Source organism: Plutella xylostella, chromosome 28 (genome assembly GCF_932276165.1).
Source record: "Plutella xylostella chromosome 28, ilPluXylo3.1, whole genome shotgun sequence".
NCBI classification, from domain to species: domain Eukaryota; kingdom Metazoa; phylum Arthropoda; class Insecta; order Lepidoptera; family Plutellidae; genus Plutella; species Plutella xylostella.
In genome coordinates, this window is record NC_064008.1 from 2,122,063 (window position 1) to 2,144,288 (window position 22,226).

The 22,226-nt window shown below is 38.9% G+C and overlaps 1 protein-coding gene across 3 annotated transcripts in view; it reads left to right on the top strand.

The window, feature by feature from the left end:
• The window catches only part of LOC105381073, a 135,150-nt gene that overhangs the window by 84,001 nt on the left and 28,923 nt on the right, over positions 1 to 22,226 (top strand). The window lies entirely within an intron of this gene.

A 22,226-nucleotide genomic window follows, 5' to 3' on the forward strand; every position in this document is an offset into this window, starting at 1 on the left:
TAATCATACTTCCATTTACAGAGTATATTATATTTACTTACTTTTCAACATGGTAAAACCTAGTCCTAATACAACATTATTCTGAGCATCCAAATGTCACATTCAAAACCTAAAATCGTACTCGAATCATGACACAATACATAGGTATATTCTGTCGTTTCAATGAATGAATGTGTTTCATACGTATGATAGACGGTGATCTAACGAGCGTGCTCTTAAAATAACCAAGATGGCTCGTCAATTTATAGATCACGATCATCAATTGAATTCAAACAGGCTCAAACAGCCCAGCAACGTAACATTGGGGGGTTTCTCTACTGCATCTAACTGCAGCGCTGACCACGACTCTATCTTGCTGTATTAAGCGTGCCGATTGCGTGACAATTCTCCTTTGTTCGTTCGTCAATTTAGAGAGTGACAGACACCTCTTGGTCGTTTCACCGACTGCAAAAAAGGAGGAGGTTCTCATTTCGTCTGTATGTATGTTTTTGTACAGCTAGAGTAAACTCCGGTCTAGTAAAGCGCGACTTCGTTTTTCTTCCCTCCGAAACTCTCGTAAGATATTTATTTAGATATTTATTTATCGCGTTTATTAATCATCATCATTTAGGAGTCTCAAAATGAGCGTCCTTGAATGACGTAAGTATCACCTGTTCTCCATAAACATAATTTAAAAAGATACAACCGGAGCACTCTGGGCAGACAGCGACTGACGCTAATCTGACCGGTCAATCATATATACCACAGCGACAAACCCTTGCTTAGCTCTAGGCATTGTCACCGACACCCTACAAAGCCGATCATCATCATCAGTCAATAACCTTCCACTGTTAGGCATAAGCCTTTTGGCCATGTAATTACCCCGGTATGTACTTGCTGAAATCCTTTACCCTTAAGGTGCTCATTGGCGGCAGACGACAAGACGCATCGCAACGGCAACGCAAGCTTGTGCTGAGTGAGTGAGTTGTCAGGCCCGAAGGCATCTTATTAGGCTTAACGACTGCTGCCGAAGCAGCAACCGAGACCCACAAAACCCCGAGGCTTAACAAAGGGAGGACCCCCCACCAGGCACTGTGCCCTTCGCATCTCCATAGTGGTGACCCCGACATGATATAAACAGTGGTTAGGAGTCCACCAACATCCACAGAAATACATACAATTTACAAGCTAGTTTGCGACACGTTGCCTGATGCAACTTTACGTCGTCGGCGGCGGCCAATTAGCACCTTTAGCTTCGTGTTTTGAGCACCCTCTGCCGGTGATTCGATCCAATTAGTCGACCTGTCAATTACGTTATGTCCTGTAATGTCAACACATACTTTACAAGGCGGTGAAGTCAGCAAAAAGCTGTGATAAGTATCTGGTGCTTTTCACCGAAATCGGTACACTTTTAAATCGAATCTACTGACATGATTCGAAGAGCAGTCTTTACTTCTAGTACATGTTTGATGGTTTGTGTTTTCTCGCATGTATATAAAGTGACGCCTCTAGCGGAAACTATTATGAATCTTTTAACAGATAATCTATGCAGATGACAGAAGAAAACCTATACTGTTTTCGTTTCGTAAATTATATTTATACCGTCCTTTTTATTCGAGGTTCAAAATGTTTTCGCGTATTCATTTAATAAGCACCTACTTATTTGGTATTAAATTGTCTGTAATGGGAATTTACATATCTCTGAAACCGCTCAAAAAATAAAAATACAATTTCAATAATAATGTTCGGAATTCAAACCATTTTAATAATTAGGTACACCCAAATCAAACAAACATCCCTTATTTTTTGCACGATTAGTCCATCAGCGAAACGGTTAGAAATTTGAAATTAGAACGCGGTGTTTATTTTTCTTTTTTTACTGGAAATGGAGGCAGTAACAACAAAAAATATTCAGCCATAACTGTCCGGGGATATAACAAGTTGCTCTGCAACGATGAAAATAATATAAAATGACGATCGTTAGTACTTCACCATCATACTTAAATTCCTTTGTAAGAATTTTTTTTTTTCAGAAAAAGAGAAGTAATTTAACGCAGGCTTGGCTTTGAAAATATGTCAACACTTACAAAATTTGTGCACTGTCTTTTAATAAAGTGTTCAGAATCAAATTATTGATGGCCACAGAAATTAGGCAGTGAGATGATAACAGTTTAAGAACCGATGATAAAATGCTTTCCACGATCTGATGTTATGCGAATTAACTGATCTGATTTTATGCGTAATACGTATTTATAATTTTCAATTTTATTCAAGCCGTAATCCTTCAATTCATCCGATACCTTGTAATTTGTAGTACGTACGTACTCAAAGCTTAATATTATCTATTTTAGTACAGGTACCATTCAATTGGTACATTCAATTAAGCTTAATCCTTTTTGTAATGAGGTGGTCAAAACAAAAATTTCACAAACCATTCATTCATTAATAATGACAAAGTGAGACATTAACTAACTGTATAAAAAAGAAAAACTACAAATGACGATCATCAGTCATTATTAAAACTACTATGTACCAGGTTAAACCAGAGTTTGACAGATATATCATTTTTTAATTTCTTAGGACCGATTAAAATATAGTTTGATCTAATAGTGAACATGTTAAAAGTGTGATAATTAAAATAAGTGTAACAAAAAGTTATCCGATAGTGCAAAGTGTGTAAAAAGTATACGGAAACAGTGAATATAGTGTCACAAAGTGTAATCTCATAATCACTAAGTGCAATCCTAGTGCAGTAGGTAAAGTGAGATCTCAGTGCCGCAAATTGTAATCCCAGTCACACAAAGTGTGAGCCTATACTGCCGCAAAGTGCAATATTAGTGCCTCGAAGTGCGATCCTATTACCTCAAAGTAAGATCTCTGTGCCGCAAAGTGAGAATAGAGTGCCATAAAGTGAGATCCTTGTGTCGCAAAGTGAGATCTCGGTGTCGCAAAGGGAGATCCTAGTGCCGCAAAGTGCCGCATTGCCCCGCCGAGCGTGCCCGGAGTGCGCCGCTCGGCTAACATGCGTTGATATTATGGAGACAATATCCGAAGATGCAGAGGCTGAACTTGAACTTGGTAATTATTTTCCTGAAGTACAGTACACAACTACGAGTAGTGCTGTCACTTTTCGACCGATATAGATAGAAAGTGATAGCAATAGGATGGGCGCTGTCGATAGCTTTAAAACACTTTATGAGATTAAATAGTTCTTGTGTAGATAAATTCTCAGTGATGGAAAGTTCTCCAGTAGACTTTCATTCATTATGTCTTAATTATTTTATATCTTATTTATTTCATTTTCGAAACAAGTTACCTAATTGGAAGACTGTAGACTATTAAGTTTCTTAACAATAATTTTAGCTTTTAAAACTGCCGTTGTAGTAATGGCTGAATTTCTGTATAGATTCGTTAACCATCTATCAGCATCTGTTATTGTAACAAAATTTCACCCAGATACAATCTCATAAATTATAAATAGCTAGATCCGATGTTTTGTTAAGCTGAGTTATTGTATTCGTATGTCGATATGAGAATAATTCGGGAAGTAGGCCGAAGATATGTTTCTTCTTAACATTGTTTGACCTTTGTGCCGCAAACTTTAGTAATATTCTATCTATTTATATTTAGTACACAAAGGAGCAAAGAAACATTTCTATTTACAAAATGCAAACAGCCCCTTCTTTTAAAACATTTAAAAGGAAATGGCTGGGGCAGATATTTGTTTAAACACAGATATTTTTTCTCGGGTCTTGGATGTGCCCGAAAAATGGCAATAGGCCCGCCCCCTATTACATTGGGACTAATATAACACTGGCGAAAAGTGGGTGCAGCAATGCACCTCTGCCTACCCCGCAAGGGAGTACATTAGTACAAGGTATGAGTGTTTATATTTTCGTTTTTAGTTGGTAATATTCTGAAGCGCCGATATATTATGTACCTACTTAAGCTCCAATTTCTCCATAGTCGGTTCGATCGTTACCAGGGAAGGGTTGATCAATTATAAGTCATCTCCATATTAAATTCTTGACAGATGTGTCAAAAGTCAAGCAATAATCCCTGGTTATGCTCTAACCCACTATAGAGAAATTGGCACTAAATATTGCACAATTCCATTGCATTTAGTGTGAAAATATTAAATTCGAAAATGAGTTGGACAAAGTATAACACCACACACTTAGCGTAGTGAAAATTGCATTGTTAAACACATGACTTACAATTTCACAGTTCAGTGTTGGCAAAATGGAGAAGTTAAAGTAATGTAGGTACTATTGATACATTATCTATTCATAATTCTAATTCCTTTCATAATTCCTATGTGAATTTTATTTTAGTGTAATTATTATGAGGTGTACTAAATATTATTAGTGAGGCAACTGTAATAATATTTACAATCTTGATCTATACTATACCTCGTTTCAGCTAAGAGGCTACGTTTTTAGAGTTATCCTGTGGTTATCCCATACTGAAATACTACAGATTTTGTCTTTCGACTTATTGTATGAGTGTGAAATGAAATTAATTGACACATATTTAGCAATAGCATTTATGCTTGATTCGGAATATCATCTATGGTGAAACGAAGTATAAGTATGATAATAGGTAGACCACCGTTTCTTACAACTCAATGTCATCCCCGCAAACTTCTCAAATAATGGAACCGATATTTCTGCAAGAAATCGGATTCCCTTAAGCCCCATTGTCCGCACCCCCGCTTTATTTCAGATTGTATAAATTGACCTTCCAGAAACTCCCCACAAAAGTGGTAAAATAAAAGTATAAAGTTGTTATGATTTCCTCATCAAAGCTGGGAAATTTTATTCAAGATTTGTGATCTTATTACCAACGTAAAAAAACCTCTGAGATTTGAAGCACATAATGTACTTGTAGCTTAGAACACTCGTAGTAACATTACCTATATATTATCCGAAAAAAACTAAAAGGAAATCGGTTCAGCCATTTGGGAGATACGCTACCAACGACGGATGTACAAACACACAGAGTCGTTTAACTTGTTACATCCCTCTTTTTGCGTCAGGGGTAAAAAATACCTAGGTACATCATAATTACCAAAACATTTTGTAAATTTGCACTCGCGTGCTATTAACTACTAAGGTAGTAGTAGTAGTGTAGAGGTAGCGACGAGTGAATCACCGGCTCGGAAATATTATTAGGTAAAGTCTATTTTTTTATCTCAGATACTAAATTGACAGATTCTGAACGTTTCATCAACAGTCGATATAGAACGCTACGTCAATAGGACGATACGTCACTTAATCGCTTGATGAACCGTTCAGAACTTATGAATTTAGTTTCTTAATAACTAAATTCATAAGTTCTGTATAATTAGTTTCTTAATTTTTCACTATTATTTGGACCCACTGTGGGCCAAAAACAAATATTTTATAGTATCGTTACCGTCGCCAGGTCTTATTGTTAAGGGTTAATGTCGAATATTTGAGCCAATTCTCTAGATACATTGAGTCTTTGCGACCCATCGAGTACCGTCAAATTCATCGTAGGCGTTCGTTCGTTCGTTCATTCGTTCGTTCGTAGGCTCCCGTTGGGAAATTCAGGCACTTATCACTGCGGTCGCGCTGTTTTTCATCGAGTAATGGAATCGAGATAGGGCGATCCACTGCTCGGCTATCGGGTGTTTCGAATCGAGTATTCGAGAATATTTGAGGTGCTGGCGACCTATTCTGCAACTTGCTGTCTTCCTGAATCTGTTGATACTGAATAATTTGAAGTAAAATAGTAAAAAATATTTAAGTAAAGACTGGAAATTAGCCCCCGACTTCATAGAGATTTTCGACACTTTAAAATAGGTTTTTCTGTGCAATTTATCTAATGCAAAGGTAGTTTTTTCCTTCATATGAATGACTGTATTGGACATTACATATTATTTAGGTATATATATCAAAATCAAGGCGAGGTTTTTCGATAAAACTAAGTAGGTACCTACTAACCTCAACTCAAGACTTTGAAATGAAATGAACTAAAATCGTTTAGTTTTTGACGTAGAATATTACAATTACACTCACGGGCAATGAAAAAGTTCCAGTAAGTAAAACATCAAATTACTTTTAAACGGAAAAAACTAACTTAATGTCACCTTTTGCTATATTTATGTACATTTAACGGCGCATCAGAATATTACCAATCAGAAATGTAAAGATTTTGTTAAAATTTCCTAATAAATGTTTGAAAAAAATGGGACTATTTGGAGTCAGGATTTTGAAAGTGGATCTGTTTCATTGCCCGTGAGTGTACTTGTCAAAAGTCATAATATTACTCTACCACCATTTCACAAAGGCCCCGTCATTAAGGAGGAAAGAAAAGGCGAAAGAAATTCCTCGAGCATCTTTTCAACTTTTTGCTTATATCTAATACAACGTTTTACTTATTTCTAGTACAATTAAGTCATTCAAATAATCATTTATGCTATAATAAGCTTTATTACATAATGTTGTTTTTAAAAAATTCTTCTCAGATATGTATGATTCGAGTAAGACTTTTCAATATTTAGAATAGCCTACGCGAATGGAATTGGGTCGGAATCGAGTCTACGACGAACGACGGATATTCGCAAAATCGCTATCTACTCGAGCGATTTTGAATAAATGCTGTTTATTTGCCGAGAAAACATAAATTTATTTCTTACTATCACGGACGAGGCACAATGCTTCGTGTAAGAGATGGAAATGATAAAGTTTATAATAAACTAGCAGTCCCCGCGAGCTTCGCTTCGCCTTAAGAAGTTTTCCCGTGGGAATGCTGGGATAAAAAGTAGCCTATGTTCTTTCTCAGGGTCTAGACCATATGTAAACCAAATTTCATTCAAATCCGTTCATTTGTTTTGACGTGAAAGAGTAACAGACAGACAGACACAGTTACTTTCGCATTTATAATATTAGTTAGGATAGGATTTGAATAGACGAAGACCACATGTGATGCTACTGCTCTGATATTGCTATAGATAGAGGCCCAATTATGATAATAGACAAGCGGAACCGAAAGGTCCTGGGTTCGATTCCTGGCCGGGGCAGATATTTATTCTGGGGTCTTGAGTGTTAGGTATAATTATGTTTGTTAGACTTATGTCCAGATTGCCCAGCAGTGGACTTATAGGCTGTACGTTTTACCGTTTGTGTGGGTTAAAATAAGTGCCACAGGAACCTTAAAATGTAGCTACAACAGGAGTTTTTTTTATCTCTGGCACTTAACTATGGAAATACGGAAACTTATTCAATTCTCAACAGTTTTGGGTCACGAATGATTCATAAGTTGGCACTCGTCGAGATTTTGGCTGTTTCATAATGAATTAAGTGGGGGACGGCCTGAACTTTGCAGTATTCAGGCGCTTCAGGGAAATAGTTTCTTAGGTAGGCACATAGTAAACAGCGCTTGCGTTTTGTCAATTAAATACACTTACTTATTCTTCTTACGCGCGCATCGCATTCTTTGTATGGAAATCCACACTAGTACGTCTACGTCATCGGTATTACCGACGCCGTTTCTACATTAACATTTATCAAAAACCATTTGGTCCGATACGTAAGATACCGATAGGTTGTACGTCACTAGACGAGGCTCCTTTCATGCATTTAAAATACTTACTAATAAAAATATAGCTACGAATAACACGGATGTACCTTTTCAACAGTCGATTGATGAATGTTTCGTCTACTTTGTTCGTAAGAATAAATGGATTAGGGTATTTGGTATTTTTATAACAAGTCTCTCATAAAAAAACTATCTTTATCCCAGCCGACTTTTAGAACATAATCTTAACATTATTTTAGAACATCTTATCCGAATTCGAAAGTTGGAAAACGTAAGGATATCTTCCTTAATATCCCTTTGAAGCCGGTCGAGTGACCGCCTATAGATGGTTGGTTAAAGAATTAAGCTTATTAAAGGGTCGTAGGTTCAATAGAAAGGGCTTGGGTTGCTAAGGAAAACCACTCGTTTGGAATGTCCTTTTTAACCCACTTTGGGAAAAAAGTGGAGTGGTGTTAGTTTGTCCCATCCCATGTTGGCTCACTTTGGTTTGTCAAATGATTAAATTTTGCTCTATATTTTGATCGTGTTATTTGACTACAAACATTGTTAGATAGACAGAGATGCAATGTCTAAAATAAAGGTAAGGCAGCAGTTTTGATGTGCGTACACACACTGCGTACATAATAAAAATTATTTAGTTAGGTATTACTTTCAAATAAAATTAGATCTTATATCATGCGTTCATACCATTTCCCTTTCAAAATATAAAACATATACCTACCTATATACCCTTTTATAACTGTACAAGTGCTCATGAAATGTTGAATAGTGCTTTTTATTATGTCGTCAAAGGAAGGGCCTAAACGGCACATATCATAAAAATATCGCATAAACTATAAGCTTCATGTGAATTGTCCACAAGTCACACAGACGATGTAGAAAAATCTACTGTGGGGTTACCGCGACCGAGGATTAGTAATTATTAACAATCTTTAACCAGCGTCGCTCGTTTGCCAAATCTGACATAGGTAACTTACATGGATATGAAACATGTGCCATACTCATACAAGTTTAGATAGAGATAGAGAAAATTTCGATAAAGAAAAAGAAAAGTCATTTAAGTATTTGACACACTTATAACAACAAATGAATCAAGAAATATACAGAGCAAAAAATAACACAAAATGTTGCTGTGCTGTAGACAACAAGTTCACACTGTTTTCACCTGGCCCAATCGTGTCCCGCGACATACCTTAGGGCTCCCACTGGCCAGCGGCCACAACCACAAAACGCCGCCACTGGCATATTTCCTGTAATTTTCATACATTTTATATTGGACTCGCCGCACACGGTTGACGCCGGTGGCGGCCACACGCTTCAAATCGTTCCCATACAAAAGCTTCTCGTGGCGGCGTTTGTGGCCCGTGTGCGGCGACACTTAGTATTCTTGACTTCTTGACCTCTTTCCCGTATTGTCACTCGAGCCAACAAAAGCATAGCGCCTGAAAAATACTTCATTTGTTTTTCTTGCCAGCCAATTAGATTCGAAATTCAAGTTCAGAAGTTTCAAATTTTTCTTTGGCTTTTGAGCTTTTAGTGCTTTGATAAACAATAACAAGACGATGGAATTTTAGACGGTCGAATGGCGTAGTGGTTAGTGGCCCTGACTGCTATGCTGAAGGTCCCGGGTTCGATTCCCGGCTGGGGCAGATATTTGTTTAAAAGACAGATATTTGTACTCGGGTCTTGGGTGTTGATATTTATATTTAATATGTACCTATCTATCTATGTATTTGAGTAGATATATCAGCTGTCCGATACCCATAACACAGACTCTGCCTAGCTTGGGGTCGGATGGCCGTGTGTGAGATGTCCCCACATATTTATTTATTTGATATGTCACTTATAAAAACAAAGCTAAAAACTGTCCGCATTTTGTTTACTGTCAAACCGTTTTATGTTCAACCTAATGACAACCATTGTAGCAATTAATAAACTTACAAATCTTCTAACCGAACTAATTCCAAATAAGAGCTCAAAGGTAGAAGTGGGGTGTTATTTGTCGAGATGTTTCTTTTGCACTGACTCTCCATTCTAGTTCGTATTTAAATATCGATGGGTAAAACGAACCTTTACTACCTAACTAACTACTTACTACCTTTAATACATTTTTACTTTGTTTAGGCTTTTTTACCGTTTACGCGGCATCGGTATGGGTATGGACTACTATGGACAGACCTCTAAAATGTTTTTTTTTGTCTACAAGGTGTTCCAAAAAGTTTTTGTAACACCCTGTATAAAATGTCGGGTCAAGCCCATCAAACGCACATTGCGAGGCCATCTTAGATTTATAAGCATTTATTAGAGCAATTTGAGGGGTCGTTAAATGTTTATCAGAATATTTTCACAGTTATTTCGGAAGATAGTTGGTTCTGATGGAGCCACTGTCTATGTGAAAAAGGTAGCATTAGTTTTTTTATTGAGAATAATACAGGCTGTTGCAAAATTGGTGAGTATACTAAGCCGAATGGAGGAGACTCAGGGGTCAATTCTGAACAACTTTAATTTGTTCTACGTCGTTTGGAAAAACGCGTACACCGTTTTCAAATCACTCTGTTTATTATCATTTGCAAATGGATACAAGAGGGGGGATTTTACATATCGAATTTGGGAAAATTATTTTTTAAAAGATCATAGTTGTCCATTAAAAATACCACTACCATTTAAAGAAAGGGCAGTTGGATTTTCTTTTAGCGAATTCAAAAGAGATGAAGAACAAAAGTTGTTCAAAATAACGAGTTGTTTTGTCTAGCTTACAATGTCCTTTTTGGTGAATTTTGTATCTAAGCCCTCAGCTTCTAGAAGTTTAGTTGTAAGTAGCTTTGTGTTCCATAAACGTGCTTTAGACCTTTCACACCGACTTTACCCCACAACTGTTACTGTTATAGTTTCTACTTTATAGTTTCTACTAAAGCCCCCCATTCACTACACCCACCGCGAGCCGAGCCCCTAGCCGTACCAATTCGAGAGCAAATCCGTCATCGCCCACACACTACACGAGCCTTGCAAGAGTTGCAGTCCAGTTGATTGTGAACTTTACGACCCTTGCACAAGGAACATAATATTAGTACTACTCTCGTGGCGTCTCGAGACGGCGAGCGCCGCGCCGAGCCGCGTGCCGCGCCCACCACTTTCACACGCAGATTTGTCCGCGGACTTGTCGCCAGCGACAAATCCGTGGATTGGCGCGCCCGTGAATGGAACCCATTTATTACGGCAAAAATAAAAAATCCGAAAAACGCCAATGAAATATAAATTTTTACTACTTGTCAGTAAATCTATATTTATGTAACCTCTTTTGACATGTGTGGAACAAGAACAGTAGGCATAAAGCCTCGAATTCACTAGGGCACAAGTTCTGAGACTGTTACAGAACATCTACGGTGCGTGTTCTCAGAACATTTTGGTAACATGTCGTGATACAGAAGTCGCGCACGCGTCCACACTCTGCAACAGCGGTCGCTAGACCTAGTAAAAAAAATATACTCTATGCGCTAGACTGATGTCGCAGGAAGTTCTGTCTCGCGAGCCAAAACACGGAACCTGTTCTGCGACACGTAGATGTCGCTGTATAGTCGCGTGCAACGTCGCAGAACAGAACGCGACGTCGCGGCGACACGTAGACGACATGTGCCTAGACAGGTTCTGCGACAATTTGTCGCCTAGTGAATACGAGGCTTAAGTAGGCTGCGTTGCCAGTAGATAAACTGGACACCAGAAGCCAGATTCTAATGTCACAAACACAGTTGTGCGACCATTATGCAACCGTAAAACGTGGATTCATTCCCAATTCCCACTATGGTCTCAGAAACGTTTTTTTAAATGTCACACCATTTTATAGCAAATAAATTGATATTGTACAGTTTTCAACATCGAAAATTTAACACGGATGAATAAAAAGGCGTATTGTATGATGGTGGTGGTCAATTCATAAAGAGACCTTTGCCCAGCAGTGGGACACAACACAGGCTACGTAAAATAAATATGTATATAATTGTATGATGAAAGGTTATTACGCCACCGATAAATAAGAATCTGTACTTACCTATATTTTCTTTTCTTACCTACATTACCGAAGTATTGATTACATTACGTTGGCAGTCTCTCACTCGCTGAGTTTTTTTTGGCACGGACATGACACACCGTAGCAATACCATCCCCTGATTTGATTAGAGTCAAAGCCTTGCTTCTGCTCACATAGATTTGCAAGAAGAAAATCGAGACTTCAGATTTTCATTTTGGAAATAAAGCTTACAAACCCTTCCTTCATTGGAAGGAGACCCGTGCCCCAGCAGTGGGAACGTGATGGATCGTGATGAAAAGCTACAAATGGCCTGTTTAACAAAACCCGGGACTTAAATATAAGCTGCATCAATAATTGACACCCGAATGGTCTAGTAGTTAGTGACTCTGACTGCTATGCCGAAAGTCCCGGGTTCAACCCCCGGTTGGGGCCGATATTTGTTTTTTAAGAATAAGAATAAGATTATGTATCTGTGTACATTTCCAAATAGCTTGGTGACGGATGGTCGTGTGTGAGATGTCCCTACCCCACATATTTATTTATTTTATAATGCACAACTGGAACCTACAAGAAGTGTACCAGTTTAAATTGAAACGAGAGCCCTGTAAAACTCTGAAGACATCAATAATTTATATCTGCACGTAGGAAGCAGAAGCCATCCTACTTTCTTCATTATTGCTTCTAATTTTAGAACCTTGAATATTGCTTAGGGTTTCCCATCTTATCGAGAAGCTAACTTCGGCATAGCGCAGTGGTAAGTTAATAATAATAAATAAATAATAATATGTTGGGACATCTCACACACGGCCATCCGACCCCAAGCTAGGCAGAGCCTGTGTTATGGGTATCGGACAGCTGATATATCTACACAAATACATAGATAGATACATATTAAATATAAATATCAACACCCAAGACCCGAGTACACATATCTGTCTTTTAACAAATATCTGCCCCGGCCGGGAATCGAACCCGGGACCTTCGGCATAGCAGTCAGGGCCACTAACCACGACGCCATTCGACCGTCAAGTTACTTTACTCTTATGCGTGGTAGCGGGTTTGATTCCTGCTGAGGAAAATTTTCACTCAAAGATGTCAGCAGGCCCGTCCGTGAGTGCACTCCACTACTGTTAAGTTCTGCTACTCTTTTAAATTATAGGTATTTATATACTAGTTTTTTTCATCTGACTTAGTTTGTGCCCTAATTTGTGTATCTGCGCTCATTTTTTACATGAAGAATAGGTAAGTACCTATAAAAATAAACTCATATAACATGTACACTTTCTATAAACCATGAGTATTTTCTTAGCTTTGAAAAGTAAACACTTCACGTAAGTTGGCGAAGTCAGGCGGACTCTGGCATTGATATAAATGGACCTCTTCAGTTCCCGAGCTCCACTCTTGGTTCCAAAGCCCCATTACTCTGTAGATTGCTATAAATTTTAAACTAACCTTTTTTGTGAGCAAACTGGCCCAGCCACTTTATTAGTTTAAGACTCTTTAATAGATGTTACATGAGGTGCATGAGGAAATTTCATATTCTGAGGAAGGTAGGTTTTAGCCAGGGACTGAAATAGAGAGGTGTTATGTTTTGTGCGTCTGCCTGTGTCTGGCATTCACAAAAAAGAGAGTTTATGAGATATTTCTTCTTATTTATTGACTATTCCTACACAAAATTCGAAAATGAACAGGACTTTTACAAATTAATACTTAATAAACTGTTTATTTTACGCTTAACCTATATTTTTTCAATATATACTAATAGCATTAATATTGGCCAAACAGGTACAGTAAATGCCAAAATAATCTCCTACGGGTCAACCAGTAAACTTCACTAGCAAAATATGTATAAAGGGTGTGCAAAAAAAACGTTCAATAACAAGCCCTCATTAGAGTGACAGTGTGTCACTCGTGTCACACGTGACATATCTGTAGTATCTACTGACACTCACCGAGTGTACACTCTTCCTATCTGGTAGTTTCGAGACTCTTGACGTGTGACTTGACCTATATGTGTGCCCAGCCTTAGCCATAAGCTTTGGAAATTGCATCCTCGCCTTAATTATTATGATTTTTGATGCAGGAGGGTTTCGCTTAGGGTGAAAATTTCAATTTTTTTTTTAATTAGACTTGAGAGAGCACTTCAAAAAGTGTATGTGTAATTGTGTATCTTCAGTGAGTTACTTCTCACTGTTACGTTAATAAAGTACCTACTTATACTACGGAGGTTTTATACCATTTGAAAAGTGAAAACACACCATATAGTCCGTTCTAACCGTAATAAACCTCCCATTATACTCTGTCCATTATATTATTGGTTTTTTGAAATTCCAAATCCCATACATATTTGATGACTGCAAAGGAAAACTAACTTTACTTACCAGACATGAGGAAACGTCAAAAGTACAATAGTATACTTAGCCCCTGTTTCACAATGTCTGGTTAGTCACTACCTGTCGGATAAAATACATGCTGTCACTGTCTAAAAAATAATGACAGAGTGTGACAGCATGTATTTTAACCGACAGGTAGCCATTATCCAGACATTGTGAAACAGGGCCTTAGTGAAAGCTCTATAGGTTCTCTGAAAATTTATTATAGTTACTACCTATTACAATCCAACTGTATACCCTCTTCCCTTCATCACTTTACTAACTATTATGAAGACACATAATACAAAATGGCGGCTTGAGTAGATTCTGAGTACAATTAATCCATTCAATGTTGTCGCAATAGGAATGTAGTCATCTTAACTTTCATTGTTAATTCGATAAAGGAGATGATGGTAGTATAGTATAGAGGAGGTACAGAATGTTGGTTTGAGGCCACTATTGTTATCGTTTTCCTAAAGACTGACCCCTGAGTTAATTCTTTAAGGTCTGCTATACCACTTTTCAACAGTTATTGGAAAGTATATGGTTTATTTAGCTATATTATAAGTAGTTAGGTAGTAGGTACACCGCCCTCAAATTTTCTTTAGTTTTATTTATTTATGTTTAAGGTTACCTGTAAGAGATCGCTCTAAGCGATAGGGTCGCCTATTGTTCATTGTTCCTAGTTTATAAGTTCTCTTTTTTTATATTTTAATTTGTGGTGTTCATAAAATGGCAATAGGCCCGCCCCCTATTACATTGGGACTAACATAACACTCTGGCGAAAAGTGGGTGCAGCAATGCACCTCTGCCTACCCCGCAAGGGAGTACATTAGTACAAGGCGTGAGTGCGTGTTTGTTCAATAAAGATATATTCTATTCTATTCTATTCTATCTTTTTCATGGATATTAAAAACGTTAAGGTTTATTTTTGGAATGACTCTGAGTCCCTTTTAGGTTTACTACACCACTTTTGAAATATCCTGTACTTATTTAACTTTGGATACGGTATTAGAATTCTTAAATCTTTAAGTAAACTTAAATATGTGTGTGCCATGTAGGCTGATCTGATCACAGATAAATGTAAATGTATGTTTTGCATCTTACCTATATTTTAATTTGGAATAAAAATATATTTTTATAGATAGCATAACTTTAACTGCTACAGACACATTGACAATTAACAATCCATAAGCAGCCTCCTCGCTCGCCTGTCAAATATCTGTCAGATCCATACCAGTTACGCCAGATTTGACAAGCGAGCGACGCTGCTTAAGGATTGACGGTCGAATGGCGTAGTGGTTAGTGGCCCTGACTGCTATGCCGAAGGTCCCGGGTTCGATTCCCGGCTGGGGCAGATATTTGTTTAAAGACAGATATTTTTTCTCGGGTCTTGGGTGTTGATATTTATATTTAATATGTACCTATTTATCTATGTATTTGTGTAGATATACCAGCTGTCCGATACCCATAACACAGGCTCTGCCTAGCTTGGGGTCGGATGGCCGTGTGTGAGATGTCCCCACATATTTATTTATTTATTGATTATTGCTAATGTGTCGTTGGTGGTAACCCCACTGTACCTCCACTCTACAGTTGGCTGTTTGGCGTTCGGCCTACGTCTCTTTGCGTTTCGCTCAATCGTTTGATCTAATAAAAGAGATAATGGTCGTCCAGCGGCCGCCATTCGCATGAATGGACGACAAGATGGTGCAATCTGAAGGTTAATTCTATTAGGTAGACAGAGTACTCTATACACAGATAATTTCCACTGAATTACCTAACCTATAAGTCCTCTGCAACTTTATTTGGGAACAATGTCCAGATTCATAAATATTGCTTCGTAAATTCACGATAGGGCCCCTGGGCCTTATTATTTATTTATAACTAGCTGTTCCCGCGAGCTTCGCTTCGCCTCAAAAAGTTTTCCCGTGGGAATTCCGGGATAAAAAGTGGCCTATGTTATTTCTCAGGGTCTAGACCATATGTATACCAAATTTCATTCAAATCCGTTCAGTAGTTTTGGCGTGAAAGAGTAACAGACAGACAGAGTTACTTTCGAATTTATAATATTAGTTAGGATTTATGATTTACACAGTGTATACCAATAAAATAACACAGTAACAGAAGAAATAACGTAAAAAGTGGATGAAATATATTTAAAAATATCGCTAGTTTATCTCTATTTCGTAAAATAACATAATGATAGAATTTCCAATTGAACGGAATAAAGGAAAGAATATCTTCAAAGAGACATTGATTGCCGTCAATAGATGCACAATTGTCTGTAATTTGTACGCTGCGGTCAATAAGCATGATTCCAATAACTTGAAAAATACGACGTAAAATTATAAGAATTTATGATTGTTAGTGACACATACTGCCATACATTGCTCCTTTGTTAAAAAGGGGCACTGACTCAAACTCAAAAACGTGGGATTTTGAGTTTTTTTAAATCCAAGTTCCAGGATTGTTAATTTTGTTTACTAAACAATCCTTAGGTACAGGCAAGGGGGTTCTAAATACCTCACTGGGTAGGCTTGGTAGGTAACTATGGTTTCAGTTGTTAAGAACTTTTCAAAGGAACTTAACAACTTTCCCCAAGAAACCATACATAAATCAAAATGCCGCAAGTGGGTCCAACGTTTGACTTTTAATTAAAGTTTTTTCCGGTGTTTTTCTGAACACTAAAATGGTTTTTCAAATGACGCTGGTTTATTAAAAAAAAAGCGTTTACCTTTTGGCATCGTTCGCCACGGATGCATCGTATTTTAATACAAATTCACACAAGTACGTCCACTTCATCGGCATTGCCGACGCCGTTTCTCCATACATTTATGAAAATTCGTTTGGTTCGATACGTACGATACCAATAGGTGGTGGGATTTACCTTTATGATTCATGCGTAATTGAAAATAATCATATCATTTATTATGTAGCATGCACAGATTGCACAGCTATAATTATCTATAGGTATTTATGATAACATCTACATAATGTCTCTCTCTCTCTCTCTCAGCCTTCCGTAGTCCACTGTTGGACATAGGCCTCTCCTAACGATCGCCACCCCAAACGGTCACCCGCCATCTGCATCCAGCGGCTTCCCGCTACCTTCCGCAGATCATCAGACCAACGGGTTGGGGGGCGACCGACACGCCGTTTGCCGACACGGGGTCTCCACTCCAGAACCTTTCTACTCCAGCGGTCGTCGGCTCTGCGGGCTACGTGGCCAGCCCATTGCCACTTCAGCGTGCTAATCCTTTTGGCTATGTCGGTAACTTTAGTTCTCCTGCGGATTTCTTCATTACGAATCCTATCTCGCAGGGACACGCCTAACATAGCCCTTTCCATAGCACGCTGAGCAACTCTGAGCTTGTGGATAAGCCCTTTGGTGAAGCACCACGTCTCGGCTCCGTAAGTCATCACTGGCAACACGCACTGATTGAAAACTTTTGTTTTCAGACACTGAGGTATGTTTTCAGTGAAGATGTGTCGTAATTTCCCGAACGCTGCCCATCCGAGTTGGATTCTACGAGCTACCTCTTTATCGAAGTTGGATTTTCCTAATCGGATCACTTGTCCTAGGTAGGGATACTGATCAACAACTTCGATGGTGACACCTCCTACAGTTACGGGCGATGATGAAACATGTTCGTTCGACATGACCTTTGTCTTGTCCATGTTCATTTTCAGCCCAACTTGTTTAGAGGCATCATTGAGGTCTGTGAGCATTTCGCCTAACTCCTCCAGCGTTTCCGCCATAATAACTATGTCATCAGCAAATCGTAGATGAGAGATATATTCGCCATTGACGTTAATGCCCAGTCTTTTCCACTCTACAAGCTTAAAAACATCTTCCAGTGCACAGGTGAACAGTTTCGGAGAAATAACATCTCCCTGTCTCACGCCCCTTTGCAACTGGATCGGTTTTGTGCTATGTTCGTGTAATCGAACTGACATTGTGGCAGCATTGTACGGTGGCCTGCGCCTAAAAGTATACAGGCGGAGTTTTTAAAATAGCGATCCCTGATGATGAAGGGACCAGCTACATCTGTTATAAATCCGGGGACGTGTTGTGTGTGATGTGTGTAGCAGTGGTGTTTATGTGGATGTGCTTGAGCAGCATGTGAGCTTGAGATCGCTATTTTAAAAACTCCGACTGTATACTTTTAGGCGCAGGCCACCGTACATACATCTCAACACCTCGATATAGCGATAGTCTATATGGCACCGCTGAAGGGATTGAAGCATCGCCCAGAGCTCAATAGAATCAAAGGCTTTCTCATAGTCCACAAACGCTAGACATAAAGGTAGATTATACTCCTCGGTCTTCTGTATAACCTGCCGAAGCGTGTGTATGTGATCTATGGTACTATAGCCTTTTCGGAACCCGGCTTGTTCGGGTGGCTGGAAGTCGTCGAGTCTTTGCTCGAGACGATTCGTAATAACTCTCGAAAACAGCTTGTACACATGGCTCAGAAGTGCAATGGGTCTATAATTCTTCAATAGGGCTTTGTTGCCTTTCTTGAAGAACAAAGTCACTACACTTCTGCTCCATGCCTCCGGGCTTGTGCCTTCGAGTATGACGGAATTAAACAGCCTCCGAAGTGCTATTAAAATCGGTCTACCGCCGGCTTTCAGAAGTTCTGTCGTTATTCCATCATCTCCCGGAGCTTTGTTGTTTTTTAGCTGTTTGAGAGCTATACTAATCTCGTCTAGACTGACGTCCGGAATATCTTCGGTATAGTGTCGGGTGAGTGGCGCTCGGCTGTCGTGAGCACCGCTGGTAATAGGGTTTTGTGTTGTGGTGTATAACTGTCCGTAGAATCTCTCAATTTGTCCCAGAATTTCGGGCACTGATGAAACGGTGTTGCCAGTGTCGGTCTTCAGTTGGGTCAACAGAGTCTGCCGAACAGATCGATCTCTAGCAAAGACTTTGGAGCCCTTGTTTAGGGTTGCCAACATTTTTTCACCAAATTATAGTATATTTCAAAATAAGTTATAAAAAAATATAGGACACTAAAGAAAAATATAGTACATTTTTTGAAAATCGAATAAAACACTAATTTGTTACTCAGTTATTTTTATTTTTGTAAAAATTGTACTTTTTCGCACTTTTTGCATCTTTTAAAAGTTTTTTATCTAATATAAACGTATTAAATGCTTTTTCGCACTCTATGTTTAAGTTAATAAAAATAAAGAGCTCATTTTTTATTAGTTCGAGCTTTGCTCAAAAGGAAAGAAAGTTTCTTCCCGCCACTTGATGTTCATAATAGAAAAAAATCTTTCTGTAAACGCTGAAGTGGCGGGAATAGAAAGTAAGAAGGCTATTAATTTATAAATATTTTTTTAATTATTCTCAGATTTTTTAAAAATATGTTGCCATTTTTGGCCAGTACTAAAATTTTGAAATTCAGGACAATCTTTTAATTTTTGCAATATTTCATTAACAATTAAAATATCAGAGTAAAGTTCATCCATGTCGATGGCCAACTTCAATTTTAAGTTGAGAACGTCCACAACAGATTCACAGGCATCAAAAGAGATTTCTTGTTTTAAATTAAATTTTTGTACTTGCTGTAACCAATTATTATCCTCAAAATTAAACCATTTATCTAGGTACTTTAAAGATTTATCTATAAATACTACAAAGTTTTCTGTTATTTTAGCCTTTTCTAATGGATCAAAAGTTTGCAAAATTTGAAATGAATTCATAATAGTTGAATTGTTTGGAAAATGACCTCGCACATCGTTTTATTACTGTGAAAAGTGTACCTACTGAAATATAGTATTTTTGCGTACTATATTTTTGTTCAACAGTATATAGTACAAAGAGCCAAAATATAGTACAATACTATATAATATAGTACGGTTGGCAACCCTACCCTTGTTTTGCTCTATTGCGTCTTGAATGCGCTTGCAATTGTAGCGTCTCATATCGCAACGTCTTGCTTTGGCGATCTGTCTGTTTAGACGTCTGTATTCGACCATATCAACTGAAGACTGCAACCTCATTTCTCTCCGTTCTCTTATGAGACTCAGAGTCCCATCTGAGAGTTTTTGAGGTCCTCGGTTGGTTCGGGACGAAAAATATTTCGATCCTACCTCTCGGACAGTTTCCACAAACCTATTATTTAAATCGTCAACTGTAACGCAATTCTCTAAACATATCAGGCGGTCGCAAAGCTCAGACTGAAAGCTTTCGGGATCCTGGATTTGAGCAGGAGTAGGACGGAGCGTGGACTTCATTAGACGGGAGCGTTCTATTTTGCAGTTTATATTCAAAGTGCCTCTTACGAGTCGGTGATCGCTGCCGGTCTTAACCCTACTGATCACTGAGACATCATCGAATATGTGCTTCTTATCCGTCAATATGAAGTCGATCTCGTTTTTAGTCTTCCCATCGGGGCTAATCCACGTCCACTTCCTTTGTGGCTTCTTCTTGTAGAAGGAGTTCATCATATAGAGGCCCTCCTTCTCCAAGAAGTCAGCCAGCATTTGCCCACGATGGTTCCTGACTCCAAATCCATGTGACCCCACTTTCGTCTCGCCGCCTTCTTGTTTTCCGAGTTTCGCGTTAAAGTCTCCCATCACCACCGTGAAATGAGTAGTGAACTTACGCAGGGCAGACGATACGTCTTCATACGCAAGTTCGACCTCATCATCGGTGTGCTTAGATGTGGGTGCGTAAACCTGTATGACCTTCATTGAGTATCGTTTAGATATTCTCAGGATGAGGTACGCAACCCGTGTCGACACACTTCCGATTTCAACGATGTTGTTGACGAGGGACTTGTTGACGATGAACCCGACACCCCCTTGGGACAGTTGGTCGCCCTCCCGGTGGTACAGCAAGTTTCCGGACTGGAGAATTTCCGTATCCTCTCCCTCTCGTCGGACTTCGGATAACCCTATAATGTCCCATTTTAACTTGCTGATTTCCTCTTCCAGCTCCTCTATCTTCACGTCTTCCCTCAGTGTCCGTGCGTTATATGTTGCCAGGTGCAAGGGTCGGTTGGGCTGGTAGCCGACTCTCTGCCGGAGATTCTTCGCACCCCCTGCCCCGCCGTTACCGTGACCGCTACCGGAGTCCGGGATAGCGGGGCTGCCGGGGACTGGGGGCCGGGGCTTTGTTTTTTCCATCATTAGGAGGTGTATTTGCCATAATCACCGCGCTTGGCAGGCGTGTTGGTGATTCTCCTTTTTTACGGCGGGAGATCGCCGCCTCTGCTAGGAGAGGAGGTCGGGTCGATTTACCGCCGCCCGACATTCGGCGTTGTCACTCGTTAGCACCACCCAGGGGGCACGTGTAGGGTAACTAGGGTTTGTACCTACGGACGTGAGCGACAAGCCCCCCTACATAATGTATGAAGAGAAATTAACAGTAACTCGCCAAGGCCCACTTTTTCACTTGAGTAAATCTTCTTAATCCTGAACTTAAGTCCTACCGACAATCCAGCTACTTGACGTTCTCAAGTGTGAAACTGATAGTTTATGTAGATAAACTTTACATACTACAGCCGCCGTTATTATGAAATAAATAAAGTCGTGTCTTCCAGGCAACACCAACATTAACAACGGAAGTCACGATACCTCTTCAAAATCTTTATCGTGGTTAAATACTTTTTTTACATTCATTATACGACCTTTTTAACGACAGCCATCTTTGAAGCGTGTCTTCAGTAGGGCTCTTAAAGGGCCAAATAGGTTTAAATAAAGTTAATGCATCTTTCAGCGGCAACAACGTTACCGCCCATATTTTACTTCCGGTGGGAGTAAATGCACGTTTACCTGTTTCGTGCATCTCCCCTCGTATGCCTTTTATAGAGTAAAAGATTTTAGCAAGTGAGTGATGTTTGAGTTACTGTGAAGAGTAACGCCTACTTCTAATTATGATACGAGTAGGTTGTGATGCTAAATATTTGTCATTATATTTCATTCGAATTTTGTACAATGTTGCTTCTTTCTTTTAAAATAAAAGAGGCTAAAGCCTCCACAGTTTCATACATAGATTTAGCTACTACAATGTACCTACATTGTGGAATTAAACTTAAGTGATTACCTATAAGCATAATACAGTCCGGCGCACCCTGGACAGTGACGGTAAGCTGACTGGCTAATCCTTACGTTGGCTAATTAATACATACATACGCTACTGCGTTTGATGATTATTCTTTCAACTCAACGAGGAGTCAAGGTTCTCTAGAATCCTAAGCTAGTTAACTCTAATAATTTTCTGACTCTCTTGTTGGATGCTTTTGTACATTTCCGTCTTGTAGCTTCTA